Source organism: Taudactylus pleione, unplaced genomic scaffold, assembly GCF_031769625.1.
Source record: "Taudactylus pleione unplaced genomic scaffold, aTauple2 ptg000292l, whole genome shotgun sequence".
NCBI classification, from domain to species: Eukaryota; Metazoa; Chordata; class Amphibia; order Anura; family Myobatrachidae; genus Taudactylus; species Taudactylus pleione.
The window spans coordinates 3,070,009-3,092,464 of record NW_028284694.1 but is presented as its reverse complement, the minus strand read 5'-3'; the positions used below and the strand labels follow the sequence as shown (position 1 = coordinate 3,092,464).

Here is a 22,456-nt window from a genome sequence, read left to right as displayed (position 1 = left end):
GTAGACTGAGTGGGCTTACTTCTCCGCACCTAGGGTAGAAGTATTCCATCTCACCATCAGTAACCACTAGTGGCAGAGCAGCAGCCCCACAGTAAAATCCACCCCCCACAGGGACTGCCTAGCAATGGCAGTGACTTCCCATTGGAAGCACTCCCTGCTTTTCACAGCGGGACAGGTGTTAGAACTGTCTGTTTTGCTGTGCTTTCCAGCAGTATGTTTCCCCACCACCAGGGGTCACTAGGGCTCCTGTTTTGTGAGCTGCAGTACCGTTTTTTACCAGAGGTGCTGCTCTCTAGACTCTGTTCTGCACCCCTGTGTGTCAGGTATTTAATAACTCAATTACCGGCATGGACTACACCTGATACCTGCCTGTTTAGTGTGTCTGATCTCAGCACTTTTTGCTGGCTCAGTAATGTTTCTGGCATTCACCAAATGGTTCTAATTTTGTGTTCCTATTGCTCCTGTGTTCTGTGCCTGCCAAGCAAAAAGACTTCTGCCATCTATCAGGTTACCATTCTGTTGTTTGTTACCATTGCTTTTAAATTTGTGTTCCTGTAGCTCCTATGTTCTGTGTCTGCTAAGCAAAGGAACTTCTGCCATTCACCAGATTATTAGCCTGCTGTTTGTTTCTGGCCCTGTTTGTTTGCCTCTGCCATTTTTATAGCAAGACTCATGTGTAGAGACTGAGAAACAGACAAATCACAGGTGCACAACTCCAAATGACTGATTATTTATTTATTTATATATATATATATATATTTTATTGCAATAAATAGAGGTTTTTAGCATAATCATGGCCAAGGTTATGGGCCTACCCACCATATCCAGGTAACCTCTGCAGGGTAAGTCCCTAGCATACTAGGGTTCATATCCAGAGTGCAGGACACCCCCAAACCAACTCAGCCGAGCCACCCCAGGGCATTGCTCTAATGAGAAAAGTGAAGTGTAAACTGTAAAGTAAGAAAGGTAAGAGTAGCTGCTGCTGCATGTATAGGATAGAGAAGTGAAAATAAAAATATAATAAAAACAAAAAGTAAAAGGTGTTTAAATGTGCAAAAAAGGAAAACTGTTCTAATGCGATGCCCTGAAGCAGACCAATCAAGGCAATCCAGGGACCCACGCCCCAAAAATCAACCCAAAGTTGCACTACAGTATATAATTTCTAGGGCATAACTAAAATTGTGCCTGTTACTAGTGTGCATTCACAATACCAGACTCCATGCTTTAAACCAATAAGGGAGGGGTGCTAGCCCAGGTAGAAGGTGTCTCAGCCTTCAGGTGTGCAAACAAGCACACTAAATGGAGTGTATAGGAAAGGGTCCTGGACTACACACCCCGAATATATATATATATATATATATATATATATATATATATATAATGGGAGGTGTTACCTCTTGAGACTATTATTGCAGCCCCAGAAAAAGGTTCAAACTGCACCCAGAGGATTTATAACAGCAGACAGTCCCGGGGTGAGGTGTTTTCTCCCTCTGGGACTGCGAGTACAGACCTGCAATTGGTAGAGAGAGCACTTCCAGTGCAAGGCCTCTCCCCTGCTATAAAGGCAGCACTATCTGGCTTCTAGCAGCCAATGCAGTCCCTAGAAGCCTGTGCTGCTTGTCAATTTGTGCGCTGGTGAGGGATTGCAATCCCGCGCGTGCAAACAAGCTGGCTGCACGTCACAGCGCAGTGGAGTGCAGAGCAGCTGAAGGTTTCAGGTAGGACCCCCTGCTGGCAACCACCTGTTACTCCTGCCATTGTATCATGGGCAGTTAACTCACTGCCACTACCAGACTCCTGCACTGGCGCCTCACACCGCTTCCCTAAGCTCCTGTCACCACCACCTAGAAACACTTCTGGATATGTGTGGTCGCACTTTTGCAACACCTGCTGGTTATTTTTTCAGCTAATTCCCCATTGGCCACTTACTACGGTGGGGACCAGTCTGTGCTTGGTAGCAGGCAAATGGCTTGAAATTGGAGATACTGGGCTCAGGGCAGGATTCAGAGAAGTACGATAATTTCACCGCTGCTGTGCACAAGCAGCGGCTATGCGGAATTATGCAAAAGACTCAGGAGGCATCTTAAGCGAGCCCAGAAAACGGGGCCAACAACCCCCCAATTTCTTGAATGCTCCCTGTCGCCGCCTCCAACAGCATGTCAATCATTCTGCGGCTTTTGGGGCACTGCAGCCAATGTCGCAGGACCAGATCTATACATGAGCAGTGCGGCTCCTGCGTATGCACAGATCATTGAACATCAGAGATTTGCGTACTGTAAATATAGCGGATTAAGTAAATCTCTAAATCGGGCCCTAATCCAGAACATCCGTAGAACAGAATAGCATTTTGCGCTATATTGGTGTTCACAGGATGTAAGTAGATGCAGGCGTCTTGAAGTAAGTACGTTTGTCTTTTAGCTTGAAATATCTTTAAAGAGGCCAATCCCTCACAGTGCCTCATTCTGAGTTGCACGGAAAGCACTCGCAGCAGCGTCTATTGGCGGTCACCTCTCTGCCACTCTATGCTAATGCTGCTACAAACTTTCTTCCTTGTGTATATCTGTTCGTCATCTGGATGTGGAAAGACAGAGACGCCCACTTTTAGCATCTGTGCACACGGGAATTTCAGTTGGTGTCTCCAAATACGCCATCATCAGTCGCACCATTGAAACTTATGCATGCTTGCCTACTTTTTAATGTCTCCTCTCCAGGAAAAGCCTGGAAGCCATGCACCATACCACTATCTACGGGCCGACCTTTCCCAGTATTATCTCCCCGTTCTGCCCACTAGGGCTGGGATGCATTAGATCTACACACTCTTTGGGGGGAGGACGACAAATATGGCCCTTTGGCTTGCTATGCTTGTGGCTATGCGTCTGAGAATGCAGCTGATTGCATTGACATTCCCAGTGAACAGACCATTTTTTGCACAGACTACTAGCCAAATAGTCACTCAGCAATGTGGACATTACCGTTGCCTGCGATTCTGAGTCCAGCCCATACTGAGATCAGACTCCTATTTTTATACTATTAAAGTTCACAATCCTGCAGGGTAGTTCTGCCCCTCTGTCACTTTAACCAATTAGGAGTAGAACACAAATCTAGATGTTTATACCAAATTCACATTTATGAGTTCAACCCATTTGACCTCAATCTGACACTCGTGTTCATCCTTTGAATACTGAACAGGAATGACGACAACCTTTGTGTTACACACCAACTATTGCGGATAAACAGTCATTTGACCCTATGCAACTATCTCCTTCCTTATCTAAAACTCTAACATAAAGCAATTCTAAAGTACCAGGCACCACTGCCCCCAAAGCAAATGGTTACTCAAAGTCTTTACATTTTAATAGCTGTGCCTGTGTGACACATTAAGCTTTTCCGCTAACAGGTAACTTTGGCACTCAATTAGCACTGAGCTTTACAAGTGCAGCCCGGCACTCCGGAACTTGGCTGGCTCAGGACTGCAGGGTAATACAAACGATAGTTGAAAGCATCTTCATATTTATACATTTATTTTAAATACAGTAAGTAGGCTTTATAATAACTCCAGTGGAATATTGCACAGTATCTACACTGCGTTCAGCGCTGAAACTTAACTCCCTTGTTGCTGCTGCCACCAGACACTGTTCATATGCCCCAGCTGGCTGCAAAACTATATATATTCTACATCGCTGCATCTTCATTTTCTCTTTGAAGATGCTGCAACAGGAAAGTTTATTAAGTTTGTTATCTACGTGGCAAGGGTCCCCGGCGCACTTACCTACTTTTGAAAAAGCATTTCAGGGAGATTGCGAAAGCAACACCTACAGTATGAACGTGGTGGTAAAGTGGGCGTGTACTGTGACACCTGAGAGGAGCATCATAAAAATTGATTTATATCCAAATGTAAATGAGCCCCAAAGCAGGTAACAAGATCTAGTTGATAATGAAAACACTCTGATACTTTTCAGAAAATGCATGTAGCCATAGGGATCGTTGTGCCTTATACCCAATGTAGGGAAATTATACTAATGATCCCAGTTTATTGTATATATCTGTCTTTTTTTTAATATATATATATATATACATAATTAGGGCAATCAGGGAGATTTCTAGACTCTTCAGGGAGTCAGGGAGATTGCTACTATTTCAGGGAGTCTCCCTGACAATCAGGGAGAGTTCGCTGTGAATATACATGTCGGCCTGGTATGCAGTCGGGAAGCCGGCTTCCCGACTGCTTTATCCCGGCGAGGGTTAAATGACAGGCGTCTAAATTTAGACGCCTGTCATTTTACCGGTGCCCGGCATCCCAATCGAAGGGACAGGGTTAGGCACTTAGGGTTAGGCACCCCCCTGGGAGGTTAGGGTTAGGCTAGAGGGAGGGTTAGTGTTAGGCACCATCGGGGGGGACTTAGGTTTAGGCGGCGGGGAAGGGGGGGGTTAGGGTTAGGCACTGGGAGGAAGGTTAGGGTTAGGCACCCCTAAGGAGGATTAGGGATGGGAGGTTAGGTTAGTGAATACTTACCTTAGGGATGATCAGGATTTTCACCCATGTCGGGCAGCTGCTGTCTGGATTTTAACCGGTAAATCATGCCGATTCCCTCGTCCTTGTGTGCAACGCCTAAGTGGCGTGTGCTGTATCTGTCACCCACACACTGGAGGTTATGCTGAACTAAAGGTTCCAAAGTGAGACTTAAGAAAGCAAATTGATATTTTAATTCCATTTTTTAAGTGTCAGACTTCTAACCCCATAGTGCACACTGATACACTATCACAATAAATCTCCACATTGCATTCAGTATCTGGCATTCACATTCTGTCTGTACAGCTTCTGGATCGCATGTAATTGCTATTCCCACAGCAACGGAGGTTAATGACAGTGACATCTAATAATTAACACACATCCCAGCGCTTTCCCTCTTTAAAGCGGTCTGAACATATGTTTATTAAGCAGTGAAAATGATGGTGCTTTACAGAACTGCAGGAAACAAAATAAACCTCATATAAAATAAATATTACAAATTTCACATCTCAACACAATCTGCTCTCCTCCAATGCAATAGTCTTATTTTATTCATACTTTGTTTTTATGCATAGTGTTTTATTTGTTGTACCCAGCCTGATGTATGGAATGTAATATATGAATTTATTTTTTGATAGTGTATGAGTAACATTGTATTCTTAATGTGGCTGAGGATTTCAGGTGTTGATGTTGCTGCTCATGTATTATATAGAATCCCTAATTTACTCTCCATGTGGAATGACATTGATTTTATTGTATAGTGATATAGCTATTCTTAATGTTTGTTTTCTGTAGTCTTGTTGGTGTATTTAACTGTGTTATTGTTTTGTTGTATATTCTGTACTTTGGGACTGATGCAGAGATGGTTGGTAATGGAGCCTCAGCAGTTGTGGGAATATGCTAAGCTCAGTCTTCCCTTGTGCTCCACAGTGCGATGGGGCGTACGAGCAGTGAGACGCCCACTTTCAGGCTGCGTGGTCTGTGCGTTTGCGATAGAGATTGGGAACATTCCAACATCAATGCAACATTGGTCGTACCATCGACATTTGCAGTAGCCTTGGGTCTACTCCAGCTACTCTCCTCACATCCAGCTAACCATGGCCTCTGTAGCTGTGGATTAGCGATTGGCAATGCAGCAGCGCACCCAGACACGCCTGTGACACTCCCACACCACGCCCATGAAACGCCCTTTTTTGCAATCTTATTAGGTCTCCACCCTGAGAAGCCCAGGGATCGCACACCATTTCTCTAGTGTTAGCCGTGCCGTACACAATTGCAATTGGCATAGGGCACTTGAGTTCGCACACGTGATTCCTGGACTTTTTGCGTATGCGCAGTAGCAAAACTGCGTCCATCTCTGTTTCAGGTGCTTTGTAGAGTTATCGTTATTCTGGAGCCCTGGTGATACTTATTGCTGACTAAAGGTATAAGAACTTGGAAGACTGAACAATGACCGGATCTCATGAGAAGCCAGCACACCTCTGATACTGGTAAGAATTCTATTGCTACATTGTCTATAAGCGGTGGATGAAGCACGTTGTCACTGTAACACTGTGGTATTTGTACTGATTGTATTCCACTATTATGGCGTATTTCATCTTTTATGTATCAATTTGAATTAAGTTGTATGTATACAGGAAAATTGCCAGCACAGCGCCTGAACGGAAGTATCCCATACCTTATTTTCACTAAATTGTATGTACTCAGAAGAACACAAATCATATATTCCTAGTACTGTGGACAGATTTGGTATATTTCATATTGTCGACGCAGTCCTAATTTCAACATGCAGAGTCTTGACATTGATCGTGTTGATATTCATTATGTCAACAGAGATGAAATGTCAACTTGAGTGGAATGTTGACAAAACGGTGTAACCTGATGCAGCGCTGACTTACCTTTCTTTTAGACCTCCAGCGGCTCTGGATGTGTCTTATGGTCGGTCACGTGATGGTAAGTTGTTGCTGTCACCCAGTGGTAAGTAATGGCTCTAACCCTCACCCTAGCGCCAAACTTGCCTACCTTCCCGATTCGGCCGGGAGTCGCATGAAAATTGGGTGCCGCTCCCAGACACCCAGAAAGGCAGGCAAGCCTCCCGGCTGCTGCCGACCCCCCCCCCCCTGTGGTTTTAAGAGAAACCCCCGTAGCAGGGAGGACGATGACACGATTCACGCCAAATCGCATTATGTTGGCCCCGCCACCCTACTTCACAATGCCGGTAATCTCTGCATTGTGTAGCGGGGTCAAAATGATGCAATCATGTGGCCACGCCCTGTTCTGCCCACAATCCATTCCGGCTACGCCCCCTGCAATGCCGATCAGGCTGCTCCCTCCCGGAAGGGGCAGACAGAATATCAGCAACCCTGCCTATCCCTATCCCTCTGCTGCTGCAGCCTATCCCTATCCCTCTGCTCCTGCAGCCTATCAATCTGCTCCTGCAGCCTATCCCTATCCCTCTGCTCCTGCAGCCTATCAATCTGCTCCTGCAGCCTATCCCTATCCCTCTGCTCCTGCAGCCTATCAATCTGCTCCTGTATCCTATCCCTATCCCTCTGCTCCTGTATCCTATCCCTATTCCTCTGCTCCTGCATCCTATCCCTATCCCTCTGCTCCTGTATCCTATCCCTATCCCTCTGCTCCTCCAGCCTATTCCTATCCCTCTGCTCCTGTATCCTATCCCTCTGCTCCTGTATCCTATCCCTATCCCTCTGCTCCTGCAGCCTATCCCTATCCCTCTGCTCCTGCAGCCTATCAATCTGCTCCTGCAGCCTATCCCTATCCCTCTGCTCCTGCAGCCTATCAATCTGCTCCTGCAGCCTATCCCTATCCCTCTGCTCCTGCAGCCTATCAATCTGCTCCTGCAGCCTATCCCTATCCCTCTGCTCCTGTATCCTATCCCTATTCCTCTGCTCCTGCATCCTATCCCTATCCCTCTGCTCCTGTATCCTATCCCTATCCCTCTGCTCCTCCAGCCTATTCCTATCCCTCTAGTCCTGTATCCTATCCCTCTGCTCCTGCAGCCTATCCCTATCCCTCTGCTCCTGCAGCCTATCAATCTGCTCCTGCAGCCTATCCCTATCCCTCTGCTCCTGCAGCCTATCCCTCTCCCTCTGCTCCTGTATCCTATCCCTATCCCTCTGCTCCTGTAGCCTATCCCTATCCCTCTGCTCCTGTATCCTATCCCTATCCCTCTGCTCCTGCAGCCTATCCCTATCCCTCTGCTCCTGCAGCCTATCAATCTGCTCCTGCAGCCTATCCCTATCCCTCTGCTCCTGCAGCCTATCAATCTGCTCCTGCAGCCTATCCCTATCCCTCTGCTCCTGCAGCCTATCAATCTGCTCCTGCAGCCTATCCCTATCCCTCTGCTCCTGCAGCCTATCCTCTGCTCCTGCAGCCTATCCCTATCCCTCTGCTCCTGCAGCCTATCCCTATCCCTCTGCTCCTGCAGCCTATCAATCTGCTCCTGCAGCCTATCCCTATCCCTCTGCTCCTGCAGCCTATCAATCTGCTCCTGCAGCCTATCCCTATCCCTCTGCTCCTGCAGCCTATCAATCTGCTCCTGCAGCCTATCCCTATCCCTCTGCTCCTGCAGCCTATCAATCTGCTCCTGCAGCCTATCCCTATCCCTCTGCTCCTGTATCCTATCCCTCTGCTCCTGCAGCCTATCCCTATCCCTCTGCTCCTGCAGCCTATCCCTATCCCTCTGCTCCTGCAGCCTATCCCTATCCCTCTGCTCCTGCAGCCTATCCCTATCCCTCTGCTCCTCCAGCCTATTCCTATCCCTCTGCTCCTCCAGCCTATCCCTATCCCTCTGCTCCTCCAGCCTATCCCTATCCCTCTGCTCCTCCAGCCTATCCCTATCCCTCTGCTCCTCCAGCCTATCCCTATCCCTCTGCTCCTCCAGCCTATCCCCTATCCCTCTGCTCCTGCAGCCTATCCCTATCCCTCTGCTCCTGCAGCCTATCCCTATCCCCTCTGCTCCTGCAGCCTATCCCTATCCCTCTGCTCCTGCAGCCTATCCCTATCCCTCTGCTCCTGCAGCCTATCCCTATCCCTCTGCTCCTGCAGCCTATCCCTATCCCTCTGCTCCTGCAGCCTATCCCTATCCCTCTGCTCCTGCAGCCTATCCCTATCCCTCTGCTCCTGCAGCCTATCCCTATCCCTCTGCTCCTGCAGCCTATCCCTATCCCTCTGCTCCTGCAGCCTATCCCTATCCCTCTGCTCCTGCAGCCTAACCCTATCCCTCTGCTCCTGCAGCCTAACCCTATCCCTCTGCTCCTGCAGCCTAACCCTATCCCTCTGCTCCTGCAGCCTAACCCTATCCCTCTGCTCCTGCAGCCTATCCGCCTATCCCTCTGCTCCTGCAGCCTATCCCTATCCCTCTGCTCCTGTATCCTATCCCTCTGCTCTGCAGCCTATCCCTATCACTCTGCTTCTGCAGCCTAACTCTATCCCTCTTACAACCTAACACTCTCTGGACCTCATTCTGAGTCTGTCGTAAGCGGCCGTTCGGTCGTATGCATCCGATGTTTCCATACCACGCATGCGGACGGTTAGTTGTGCGTACGAGACCTTGCGATCCAAAATGCTGTCGATCGTACGGCATACGAGCAGGAAGTGGCTTCCGGGAGTTGATTGACATGAAAGGCCGTTCGTGGGTGGTGACGGGGGTGGTGGTCTAAAAACGCAGGCGTTCCTCACCGTTTTCAGGGCGTTTTAGGGGGCGTACATAAATTTCCTGTTACGACCGACATAGAAGGCCGGAAGTAGTAAAACGTCACTCTGCGAGCAGGTTAAAGGCCTGGTTAAAGGCCTGGCTGATCGTACAGCTTGAGGTTAGGTATGTGCTCTCTCAAGCCCCAGAGTACAATCAATACTATCGAATGTGACTGATGTTATGTTTGATGTTTCTATTTTGTGCCACACAATGCAAGCAGCTAATAATCGATCATTGTTGCTAATAACACTGCTAATTGGCTTGTAATTGATTCTGTTGCGTTTGAGAATAATAAGAATAAATAAATTTCATGGGGATGGCTTATTCTATGCGTTTTTTTGTAAATTTTTGGTGTAATTTGCACACAACACAAGTGGCCGACTCATTCGCTAACTGCTATCACTCGTTAGCTAGAGGAGGTGCTTTGTTCATGTATGGGCATCACTTTGGTTGCGATCGCCCGGCCCTGCGATTGTTTTTTCCATAACCCTCCCCTTGTGCAGCCTAACCCTAACCTTCTGTTCTCGCAGCCTAACCCTCTGCTTCCACCGCCTAGCCCCCCCCTTCCACAGGCTAACTCAAGCCCTCTGCTCCCACAGCCTAACCCTCCCTTTCCACATACTAACCCTCTACTCTCGCAGCATATCTCTATCCCCTCTGCTCCTGCAGCCTAACCCTTTTCCCATGCAGCTTAATCTTCTGTTCCCGCAGCCTAACCCTTTCCTCATGTAGCCTAATCCTAACTCTCCCTTCCCGCAGCCTAACCCTCCCCTCCAGCAGCCTAACCCTAACCCTCCCCTCCAGCAGCCTAACCCTCTGCTCCCGCAGCCTAACCCTCCCTTTCCACAGCCTAATCCTAACTCTCCCTTCCCACAGCCTAACCCTAACCCTCTGCTCCCGCAGCCTAACCCTCCCTTCCCGCAGCCTAATCCTAACTCTCCCTTCCCGCAGCCTAACCCTAACCCTCTGCTCCCGCAGCCTAACCCTCCCTTTCCACAGCCTAACCCTCCCCTCCAGCAGCCTAACCCTCTGCTCCCGCAGCCCAACCCTCCCTTTCCACAGCCTAATCCTAACCTCCGGCAGGCTAACCTTAATGTTGGCATTCTGCAGAATGTCGACAGGTTCCCTGTAGACCTGTCAACATTGTGGTACAGTATCGATATGTGGACGCATCAAGGTTTATTTAACCTTGTCTGTTCTTTAGTTTTCCTCGACATTGTTTTAAGCTACAGATATTTTCTGTAAAGGAGTCTCTGTGATCTAAGCATTCCCTGTTTAAGCTTTCACTAGTTACAGTATGTGTAATTCTATCGGAGAATGCGTCAAGGAGCACTCTGGAGCGTAAAACACCTGATAGTGTTGCTCGTGGCAAAATAACAAGCTGAGTCCCTTTGATACTGTATAGAAACGTATTATATTGTCCGGTAGATGAGCCGAAGACGAGACCGAAAGGTTGTCTGATGACAGGAGATTTGTTAAGATAAACCATATAAAGCACACGGTCTGAGCAGTCCCGGGACCCAGTACAGATATTCCATGAGAAAAACACAACTTAATTAAGGATTAGCCACGTATTCTGGATGCTTATTCGGCGTTCTCCTTCCTACCTGTGATACCCCCAGAGCTTGCATTTTTCATAGGCCGCTACTAACAGAAACAGCTGAACACTAGTTTCAAATCCTAAAAAACTGAAAAGTTCCAAAAAATAATTAAAAAATACAAATAATGTACTCTTCCTCTAAGGAAGATCTCTGGGTTTTCTTAGTTGCGAAATTGCAAGAGACGGAGAATAAATTAGAATCTGGATGATTTTCCCTGCTGGCATTCCGCTTATAATAACATGTTAATCAGCGCACGCTTAAATAATGACATTGGGAGTAGAATAAAAATTGAAGCCGGTGTAATTAGTTCATCTTACGTGATCTGCCTGGGACGCTGGAGACAGCGCTATATTATCATTCGGGGACACGATTTTGGTGGACTGATTCCAAATGTCAAAGGTATTTTAAAATAGAAACCATGTCGGAGACCGACGCGGTATCACCATGTGGACAGAATATTCGCTGACACGGATAATTTTGTTAGCACAGGATTTTATCCTTTTTGTCAAATGCCGCTTAACCTAATTTGTCCATAGTTGCAATAAGCAGACAAATACGACATGATTTGTGCTCATACCTGCCAGGTCAGCACAGTGGGGGGCAGTGACATTTGGGGGTGTGGCTAGGGACATTACCTGGCATTAGGGGTGGAGCTGGGGGGGGAGTGACATAGCATTTGGGGGTGTGGCTAGGGACATTGTCCGGCATTAGGGGTGGAGTGGGGGGGAGTGACCATGCAATTGCCCACTTTTCCAAGCGGCCAGGAGGACCACACGTTTTTTGGGAGCGTTCCGGCCATTCCAGGAGAGTGGGCAGGTATGATTTTGTAAAGCGAGCTCCTGGGGGACAGAAACCTCCAGTGGAGCAGAAGGGCTATACTGCAAACTATACTGTTCAATAAAGCGATCGTTTTAGAGTTACAGTAGGAGCAAATTAAGGTAAAGGGGCTCATTTACAGTTGTACAACTCCATTTGGCAGATGGAATTGTGCAATTATTTAGCACTGTGCATGATCCATCGCCGAGCATATGCCACTATGGACCACTACAGATGGCTGAGTCATACACAACTCCACTTTTGGCGGAATTTGTTGATTGGGCAGCAATGGGGCATTCACAAGTAGGCTGTTGTGGGTGTGTAAGAGGAAGTACGGGCTATGCAGAGTCCAATCCAGCAGTGGCTCCTGCCCTCTTGCCTGGGGGGGGCTGTCACTGCAGCTAGCCTGGGTCCCAATGATTCTGGCAGGTATCAGGACAGGTGCATGAGTGGCGGTGGCGCCACGCATAACACCAGCTTCTCGGAGCTGCATTTGTTGCAGCCCCGAGAAGCCCATTAGGACTGCCCGAAAGGCAGAGCAGCGGTTTCTACTGGAAGCCGCTCTCTGCAGATCGCAGCCCAGACTGGCAGTCCCAGGGGGAGGAGTCACATCCCCCTGAGGCTGCCTGTCTTCAGCGTGACTGGCAGGTAGCACTTCCAATGGGAAGCCACCTCCAGTCACCATGTACCGGTGAACCGGTCCTACAGCATTCTAATAGTGATGACGGCTACTTCATAAATGGAAGGATGGGGACTGTGCGCCCATATACAGTAGATGAGTGCAACTCTGCATATGGGTGATTAAATGCATTTATTTCTCTGCTCGCAGTGTAGCTGCATTTATGGCCGCCTTGAGTGCAACTTTGAATCAGCCCCGGAGGGTTAAAATTTTCACCTCAGCAAACCATGTAGTGATTCAAGGGTGGTTGGGGAGGGGTTCCCGGCGGTCAGAATGCTGGCGGTCAGAATTCAGACCGCAGCATCCTAACCGTCAGAATCCTGACGCCTGATGGAAAGTATAGTAACCCTAACCCACCTTTCCTGCAGCCTAACCTTAGCTCCCCCCCCACATGGAAAGCATGGTCCATCGATTGTAGGATTAATCTGTACACATTAGCGATCTCCGTCCGTGTGAGGATACCTGATCCAGTGCACGTGCTGAAGCCGATGTCTCTCTTTGGCACATGAGCAATGTGCTGCAATCCCTGAGATTCGTGCGCATTGCAACTTTTATTCAGGTCACAATCGGCCCCTTAGCATTTATCTACTGGCGGTTTCATGGGGATGTGGTCATAATACCAACAGTCAGTATGCCAGAATCCTGACACCTGTCAGTATCCCGGTGCCGGCATCCCTACAGTAAGTACTAGGTTAGGCGGAGCGTTAGGGTTAGGCACAAGGGGGAGGGTTAGTGTAAGACTAAGTTGGGGAGGGTTAGGGTGCAGGGGAAGGTTAGGTTTAGGCATCGGGGAGGTTAGGTTTAGGGTGCGGGGGGGTGTTAGGTTTAGGCACTAGGTGGCAGGTTGGGGTTAAGCATAGGGGAGGTAGGGAGAGAGGGAGGGTTAGGATACTGACAGATATGTGTCGGTATCTTAACCCTGTGGGATGCTAGCGTCAGGATTCTAACCAACAGGGTCCCGACTGCTGGCCACCTGTACTTAACCCATTTCATGTACCCAGAGAAACTCTGAAGATATATTTAATTTACCAAGAATCAAGCAAATCAGTGTAGGTAAAATCTAAAGTCATCTACAGGATAGTCCAATACAGACAGCGGTCCAGTGATCTAGTGGTGGATGAAAATACTATAAAGTCCATAGGCTAAATGGACTATACAGCACTTTTCAAAGCAGCTGTGTTTTCACCTGTGTCAGCCGCTGGGTTGGAAGGGGCAATTACATTCGAATTATCAGAAGATGGGGCAGCTTAGTAATGCGCTTCATAGTAAATATCGCCCTATTGTGACAAATTGAAAATTTGATCAGCACAAAAATGAAAAGTGGAGGCACGTGCGCTCCGTCGCATCCAGGGTCTAGGCAAAACAATAACTTTCCCGAACCAAGCCGAACAGGTGTAAGTATATGCTGTTACTTATACCTACACCTCGCAAAATGACAGATGACTGAAATCATCTGTAATTTCTCATGGGCTGCTAGCCAATCAGTGGCCGCTTTACATGTTTACATGGATCCCAGCCAATGAGTGGTCGCTACATGTAAAGCGGCCGCTGATTGGCTAGCGGCCCGTGAGAAATTACAGATGATTTCAGTCACCTGTCATTTCGCGAGGTGTAAGTATATGTAACAGCTTATACTTACACATGTTCGGCCTGGTTCGGGTAAGTCATGTTATTGTTTTGCCAAGACCCTGGATGCTACGGAGAGGATACTCCAGGATGGAGGTGAGTATACGATCTTTTATGCAGGTCATTCCACACAGATATCTACATTTGAGAAGAGGACAGATCGGCTGGTACAGGTAAGTATGTATGAGTGAGGTATGTGTGTAATAAACTTGTACTATCTAAGGTGTGTGTTATGTCTTTAACTATTTATTTTACAGTGGAGGTACGGGTGCCGGCCACCTGCTGGTACTTGTAGTTCCACAAGTGCCAGAGGGCAGGCGTGCTGGCACCTGTATTTCCACTGTAAAATATAATAGTTTACTTTGATTTTACACTTTATTTCCCCCCTATCCACAGCGCAGGGGTGCGGGGAACAGTCCCAGGCTTCAGACCAAGCCTGGACTTTTGGGAGAGGGGGGACCCCTTTTTTGGGGGGTCCCCACCTCCCCTGAGATCCCCGGCTTGGCCTGACCGGCTTTGGGTGAGAATGCTTTTGCCCTGGAAGACCCTAAAATAGGGTCTCCTGGCTGTGGCATTACACCCTGGTTGGGTGCTGGTTTTAATTATAGGGGGACCTCTACGCAATTTTTTTTCCCCCTTGCATGTAAAACCAGGACTGGCCCTGCAGCCTGGTGCTGGTTCCTAAATTACGGTGGAACCCTATTCATTTTGTTCCACGTAATTTTCGGAGCCAGGACTGGCTAACAAGTCCGGGGCTGGTTATAGCTTTTGGAGGAGGGGGGACCCTACGTCATTTATTTTTTTTTTTTTTTTATTAAAACACTACATTAGGTATACAGGCAGAAACATACACAAATCACACTGATCTGTGTATGCTACTGGCAAACTTGCAGCTCAGGAGGTGGTCTATTTGAAACAATTTATCAGTGAGTTTGCTACAATCTCACACGAGATTGTAATTTTGAATCTTAGTAAATTCCCGAGTTGCAACTTTTTCATGTAAAGTATTTCCTAGTTTGGCCGATGGTGAGTTTTTTCGAGTTTGCTATCTCACACGAGTTTTAACAGTGAAAAGAGAGAACTCCCTTCCAAACTCACTCCAGTTTGTCTTTAGTAAATTTGTGAGATGAAAAACATGCCTAAACTCACGTGAGATTGCAATCTCACCCAAACTCTATTCTTAGTAAATTTACCCCCTACAATCAGATTGGTCTCTCTACCTCTCCTTTTCCTTCTTAGAACTTACTAAATCTATCCCTAAACGTTTCTTGAAACAAAAAATACTTTGAAAATAAAAATAAAGCAATAATAAAATTATATTTATTACGTTACAAATAATTGTGTATTTCTGTAAAATGTTCACCAGTGTCTGATATTGGCTCAACTGCTCGTTTTCATCAATAAAAGACTCAGTCAAACTACTTTAATGAAGTTTATTTTGTGGTCATGAGCTCGCTGTGTTATTTTTTTTTATACATCGTAGGTGTACTAACGGTGTGTTTAAGCTAACAATGTTTCTAAAATAAACTATACACAATGTTCTGTATTACAGGCTTTGGATTTAGCCGAGGGAACGAGAAAATGGAAAAGTTATTTGGTTCAACCTCACAAAACAAACAAACAACAACAACAAAAAACAGCACAAAAAAATACTCCCAGAAAAGCAACAGCAGCTGCTGCCAAGCTCATTTATGGAACATTTTTGTTATTTTTATTTTTGCTTCGGTGCAGCTGAAACGACAGCATCTTGAGATGGATCACGTCCCGGGTCAGGCTCGCCCTAGCTGGTCATGTTGATGAGCGATACGGTTTGGTTTAGAGAGTCGAAGTGCGCTGGGCGCTCTATACTGCAAGCGAGATCTGCATTCAGCTAGAACTGAAGATCTTTTCCGTCTGACAATAAGAGGCTCCTCAGGGACAGCACATAAAGGCCCCAAACATGTCTGTACAAAACAGATAAACATCTCCTCACTTGATATAGCTCGGTTGGAGGACTAAAGTTTTGTGAACTTAGGCCTCGTTGTCCAATTGATTTTACCCACCCAAAGTAGTAGCATTTCTTATTGATGTTGCCAATTTGCTTTTGTAACATGTTTTGCTGTCAAAGTTCAGGCTTTCTTTCTGTAGATGCATTTTAGAGCGTTATTAGGCACGTCTGCTAGATAGTTGACAGGAAAAACACACGGTTGCAGCAATTTAATACATAGAGCTTAGTTTTCTGATTATGGGACATATTTATTTTAAAAAAAAAATGTGATCTGCTCCTGAAGATTGACATTTCTTATAACCACATATTTCCTCGCGCCCATGTTCCATCCTCCTGTCACCGAAGCACGGGCTCCAATAAAAACCTGAACCTGCGAAGACTAAGGGGCATATTTATTAAACAATACACTGTATTTGCGGGATACACAAGTTTTCAGGGGGGGTACCCAAAATATTAGGCTTACCCAGAATTTAACATGGAGGACATTTCCAATATCTGCCGCAGTCCCTCCTATTTATGACTACAAAGCAGCCCCTAAAGATATCTATGGGAGCTGCTATGTAGTCAGATTTTACAAGCTTAACCTATGGGCTACTGTAACCGGGATTTCTTTCAGAAATGGTTCGTCTAGATCCTCACCGCTAACAACTGCACTGATCAACGGCCGCGAATGCGCAGTAAGTGCTCAGACCATGAAACAGAGGTAGCGTAAGGTATAACTTTGCTTATAACTCTTTGCCACTGGAATTTAGGCATTAGAAATGTATCACAACCGTGTATATATAATATATATATGGGCAAGGTCAGCCTCGTACTTTATTATTATGCCCGGCTTGAAGACTGGACCCTGAAGTACACCTGCAGCCTTTATTTGTCCAGTCAGGGCTGCTGAGGAAGACCCAGGCAGCAGCGGTGTTGATTTGGTGCCAGCTTACTACAGCTGGCGCACCACCAGACAGCCATGGAGAGACAGCGCTGCTAGGTAATCAGAGCTTGCGGACCAACAGTCAATCAGCGGCTCCTGATTTGCTGCTGGTCCATGAGCTCCGGTGGGCTTGTGAACGGTGACAAATACAAACTGCGCAGGCACGGTCTGTCCATGTTGGCCACTGCCTGCCGGTGCGCCAGCTGTAATTAGCTGGTGGCCCGGCACCAAATCCTCACCTGTTGGTTGCTGATGGCATATGGGGAGGCGAGAAGCTGCAGGAGGGAAATGGGGAGGTGAGTTGCTGGGGAGGCATAATGGGTATTACTGTGTGGCATAACCTGAATGGGCTCTGTGTGGTGGCAAATGTATGTTTTTTTTTTTATCTCTGGGGGGCCCTTTTAAGATCTTGCTATGTGGCCCACAAAGTTCTAGTTACGCCCTTGCATGCAAACACAGCAGGGTAACTAAAATATATGGTCACTTTAAAAAAGGACTAACTCTCGATTTTAATGTGAACTTGAATGAGTCATAAAGTTTGACACTTGCTCTGAATGTGATGTGAAAAGGATACTTTTGTAGCTTTCACACAGGCTTTTGGCAATTTCCACTGGAGCCAGCTACAGAACCTGTGCAATGTAAAAGTATCTCCATTTTTAGGGATTGTGTGGCCCTGACAAAGTTTAAACTTAGGCAAAAACCTAACCCTGGTCAAAGTATGCATTCCCCTGAAGGGATCTTCATGCCCCAGTCACACTGTCCTTACTTTAGGGCTGTTGATAGTACCAGTTCCCTCATTTCCATCCAGTTTTTAATGATGTCCTAAAGACGGCTACTTCTCCGAGCAGATGTGGGGAGGCAGAATATATATTATTACGAGGGGAAATACGCTACTATATGCATTAGCTCTCGGCGTATCTCCCTTTTGTACAATTTATGTCAAATCATCTGATTTACATCCTCTGTGCTTGATATACAATGACCAGGTGATGTTTATACTTGAGAAGCCAGCTACGTCAGACACAAGATGCACCATTGCTTTCCAGTCACTCCTTGATTCTCCATTCCATTGCTGATAAAGTGGTTGGCCGAATGTTGTGGCCTTTTAAGCTGGCCATACTTCAGCATTCGGGAATACAGATGGGCCCTGCTGCATTGTTGCTTATAGCGCAGCGAGTCGCACCATGCATGGCGCAAGATGCCTTCCCGCAATCGGGGATGCGCAATAGCATCCCCATTCAATCCTATGGAGACGCGCTTCCGCGAACGGGGACGCCCGGGTGCATCTCCATAGGTTTGAATGGAGACGCACTCCCACGATCGGGGACGCGCGGCAACAAACTAACTGGACGTATCTGTAGTTTTTGAATTTCTGTTGGGAGTTTCTGCTGTTCATGCCTCACCTTTGACTCAGATATGGGCTAGTGGTACCAACAGAGGTTGAAAATGTTAGCAATGGAACTAATCGTGGTGCATCCTTCCCCCATTCATATTTGCCATGGTTATAAACCTCTTGCAGCAACTATCCGTGCCTGTTGGGATGTTTTATGGTAATTGTGGCTGACGTTCTAATGTATTAACTTTCCTCCTTTGTGTAAGATCGTTCGTTTAAATATTTTCTCTACTCTGCGCCCCCCTCCCCTCTACATTATCCTTACCAACCTACTTGCAGTACTGGCTTGCTCCAGTAAGCTACCCAAAAAGTTTATCCATTTTTGGGCTAGCTTTTGCTCCAAAATGGCCTTATCTCAAATCTCTATATGAGGGGGATACAAAAGTCCGTGTCCTGGCGTAGTCGTAGATGTCACCCCGCATTGATTTTCTGTATGTACAGTATGTACTAGAGCCGTGGTGTCAAACTCGGGCCCTACAGCTGCAGTGGAACTACACATCGCAGCATGCAGTGCCACAGTTTTCCTATTAGGGCATTCTAGAAGTGTGACAGGGCATGCTGGGATATGTAGTCCCACAAAAGCTGAAGAGCCCGAGTTTGACACCACTGTACTAGAGGTTTTAGTAGAACTTGAAAAATAAAATTAGAATTGGAGAATACTGAAATTGGAGCCATCCTAAAATACTGTATCTGCAAATTAAGAAGATGCTGCCTACTGACATTCACACTACAGCTCAAGGAACATATTCATGGGAAGACTTCTGTGTCTGATGACATTGACATGACTGTTCTATAGGACTGGTTTGAGGATCAATCACTGGACTTTCTTCTTCAGGGTAGAGATCCACAGGGATAACCATGAGGTGCAGGTGGTTGGAGCTAACTGGGCACCAAACAGTCAAAAGCTTTAGTTCCCAGGACGCACCAGCCGAAGGCAGACAGTTTGTGTTTGGTGTCGTCAGGAGCCAGTCGCACCTTATAACAGGGGGACTGCATTCAGCAGCCCCAAGCTTTACTTTTATTAGTTTTTAGAGCAAGTAGCACCGGGCGTCCTAATGGGCGCCTGTGTTACTGCTCCAACTACCCCTGCTGGTGCCGCAACACTGGTGAGTGGTCCAGTGATTACGGTGGGCACCAGCGTGGCTCAGCTAGCCGCTCCACTGGAAGACCCAGGGCTGCAGCTGGACAAACGGGGAAGACAGGTAAGGCGATTCCCCGCTTGTGGGGATTGGCTTATTTGGCAGGCCTTACCTCTGGTTGTAGAGACCAGCCAGAGGAAGCTGTAGTGGGGCGTCTGGTTTGTCCGCACCCCCACTAGACCACTGGCACAGTTAAGTCTGGTGTCGGGGACCATGGTAGAGGCCAGTGGCACCCGGCACTTGATACAACAGCGGGGAGGTAAGCTCTCCCCCGACAGCCCCTCCCCCAGCTCAGAGCGCGTGCCTCACAAGAGGTTTCCCACCTCTGAGCTGCTTCTCGCCCTCCTCCCACTGTGAGATGCTCAGCAGCCATTTCTCAGAGCATGGTTGATACTTCAGGACTCAAGAGAATCTGGTCCGGTCTCCCTGTATACCTCTCCTCGAGCCAAGTTATACAGCACTCAATCCTACCAGCCTATTAAGGCTTGAGTAGTTGATTCAGTGCCCATTGCAAGTATATTTATTTATATACATTGTATGTGACTTGTGCTAGCTCTGATGTTGTGATACACTGTCTTAAATTCTCTGTCAGTTTTATCTATCCCTGCTGCTCTTTCTTAACCCTCAAGTACCAGGTGTATAGGAGTTCATTATTACTTCACATTTACCTGTATTTGTGAAGAGTGTCACATTGCATTACTAGCTTTACACTGTTTGTGTGCTGCTTGCTGGTTATTACTATGTCTTCTAAAGGTAAGGGTAAACAGGAGGCTGCAGTCCCTGTGCTGGTTACTTGCAGATCCTGTTCAGTGGGCTTCTCCCCTCAGGACTCTGTGCAGGATGGTCTGTGTGCTATTTGTTATGTTCCACAACAGCCTACCTTACCAGTCTCTGTCCAGGAGCCACCTTGGGTGTCCTCCTTATCCCAGGTTATGACGCAGTTAGCCCCCACGCTGCCTCCCACCATGGGGTACCCACAGCTGTTACAGCCTGCTATGTCTATACCCCCTATGCATCCTCCTTGGATGGATGTCTTTACCCACTCAGTTCATATGACTCAAATATCTACGGCCTATCAGCAAATGTTACAGGTGGACAGACAGTTAGCCGCCAAAGCACATAGGCAGACTGTATCATCCTCCCAGTCCACCCAGCTTTCGGATTCTGATGCATTATCTGAGGAGCCAGATGATGCACCGGTTTCACCCCCGGGCCCCCCTCTGGTGAGGAGGACCGTCATTCGACAGTGAATGTCCTTTCTCTAGTGAGGGCGGTTAAATTGATCCTGAACATAGAGGATGAGGAACTGGCCTCTTGGCCTAAAACCCCGGTGTTTAAACGTCAAAAAGTGGTTAAGGCTGAATTCCCTCAATCAGACCAGCTCACTGAGCTCATGACGGAGGCATGGAGTACTCCTGGTAAACTGTTCCAAATTCCAAAAAGACTAGCATCTTTTTACCCTCTCCCACCTGACGAGTGTACTAAGTGGGAAGCCCCCCCCCTACTGTTGATTCTTATGTGGCAGACTTAGTCAGAAGCTCTACACTGCCTATACCATCCACATCCGCCCTTAAAGACGCCATGGATAGAAAACTGGAAACTTGTCTCAAGTCTGTTTTCTCACTTTCTGACGTGGTTACATGGCTGGCTATGGCCATGGCCTAGGTAGCGAAGGCTACGAAGGATGGGCGGATGCACTTGAAAACAGGTTGCCATCAGATGCTACCAGGGAGCAACTGGCCTACATCTCCCATATCCGGGAACCGACCTCTTATTTGGGAGAAGTTGTGTTGGATACTGGACTCCTTGCTTCTGAGGTATCTGCGACCTCGGTAGTCACTCATCGGTTTCTTTGGCTACGAAACCCTGGAAAGTAGACACGGAATCCAAGAAGGTCCTAGAAACATACTTTTCGGTGCAGAGTTGGACAAAATCGTGGCTACCATGGCAGTCTCAAAATTTGCCATCAGCAGCTGTCCTGAAGCCAAGGACGCCCTCCTTTCGGTCCTTTCCTCCTCAGGGTAAGGCAAAAGGACAGGCTTTTTCCAGGCAGCCTAGTTCTCGCAAAACCGCCAAGCCACGATCCAAGCAGCCTTAGTCGTCCAGCTTCCAAGTCTGACGACAAACCCTTCACCTGATGGGGTGGGCCTTCTCCTGGGGATCCCAGGGTGGGAAGCCGACTTCTTTGATTTGCCAAGTCCTGGCGTCAAACAACAACAACTGATGCCTGGTCCAAGAAGTGGTCTCTCAGGGGTACGCTCTCACCTTCCTGAGGCGTCCTACCAGCAATTTTTTTTTTGTACAGGTCCCCCATCAGACCTTGTCAAGGCCCTGGCCCTCCAGGAAGCCATTCTCTCCCTGCTGCGTTCAGATGTGATAATACTGGTTCCTTCAGCTTATCAAGGAACTGTTTTTTAGTCCACTATTATTATTTTTTTCGTTTAGAAGTCCAACGGGTCTTATCAGCCTATTCTGAATCGCAAATCCCTCAACAAATTTATCAGAGTGCCCAAGTTCTGCATGGAAACTCTACAATCAATTGTCCTGGCATTGGATCCTGGGAATTTTATGGCTTCTCTGGACATTCAGGATGCATACCTGCATGTGCCTATTACTCCAACCCACCAATGGTTCTGGGTGTACTCCTGGATTCTCAAATACAAAGGATTTTTCTGCCAGTGGACAAAATTTCGGCACTGCCCGTGTGTGTGTGTGTGTGTGTGCAAGGTGCTCCGCAATCGAAGGGTATCCATTCACTCAGCAATGCAGGTCCTGGGGTCCATGGTATCCACCTTCGATTTGGTGGAATACTCCCAGTTCCACTCCAGGCCCCTTCAACAACTGATTCTCTCCCAGTGGAACGGGCAGTATCATCTGATCTGGTCCCAGATGATCCTGCTCCCTCTGGAAGTCCAGCTTTCCCTCTCATGGTGGCTGCAGACGTCCCATCTGAACAAGGGTTGCCCCTTCTGGATTCCAAATTAGGAGCTTCTCACTACACATGCCAACCTTTGCGGATTGAGTGTGGTAACTAGTCATTATACCTTCCAGGGACGGTGGACA

The 22,456-nt window shown here is 47.4% G+C and overlaps 1 long non-coding RNA gene across 1 annotated transcript; it reads left to right on the top strand.

Annotated features, from left to right (window-relative positions):
- The first annotated feature begins 370 nt into the window (after positions 1–370).
- On the top strand, positions 371–16,979 carry LOC148511768 (uncharacterized). Its single transcript, XR_015880232.1, has 4 exons — positions 371–507; positions 5,877–6,000; positions 6,420–6,463; positions 15,502–16,979. It is a non-coding gene; the product is annotated as an uncharacterized LOC148511768 (long non-coding RNA).
- Positions 16,980–22,456: the final 5,477 nt, after the last annotated feature.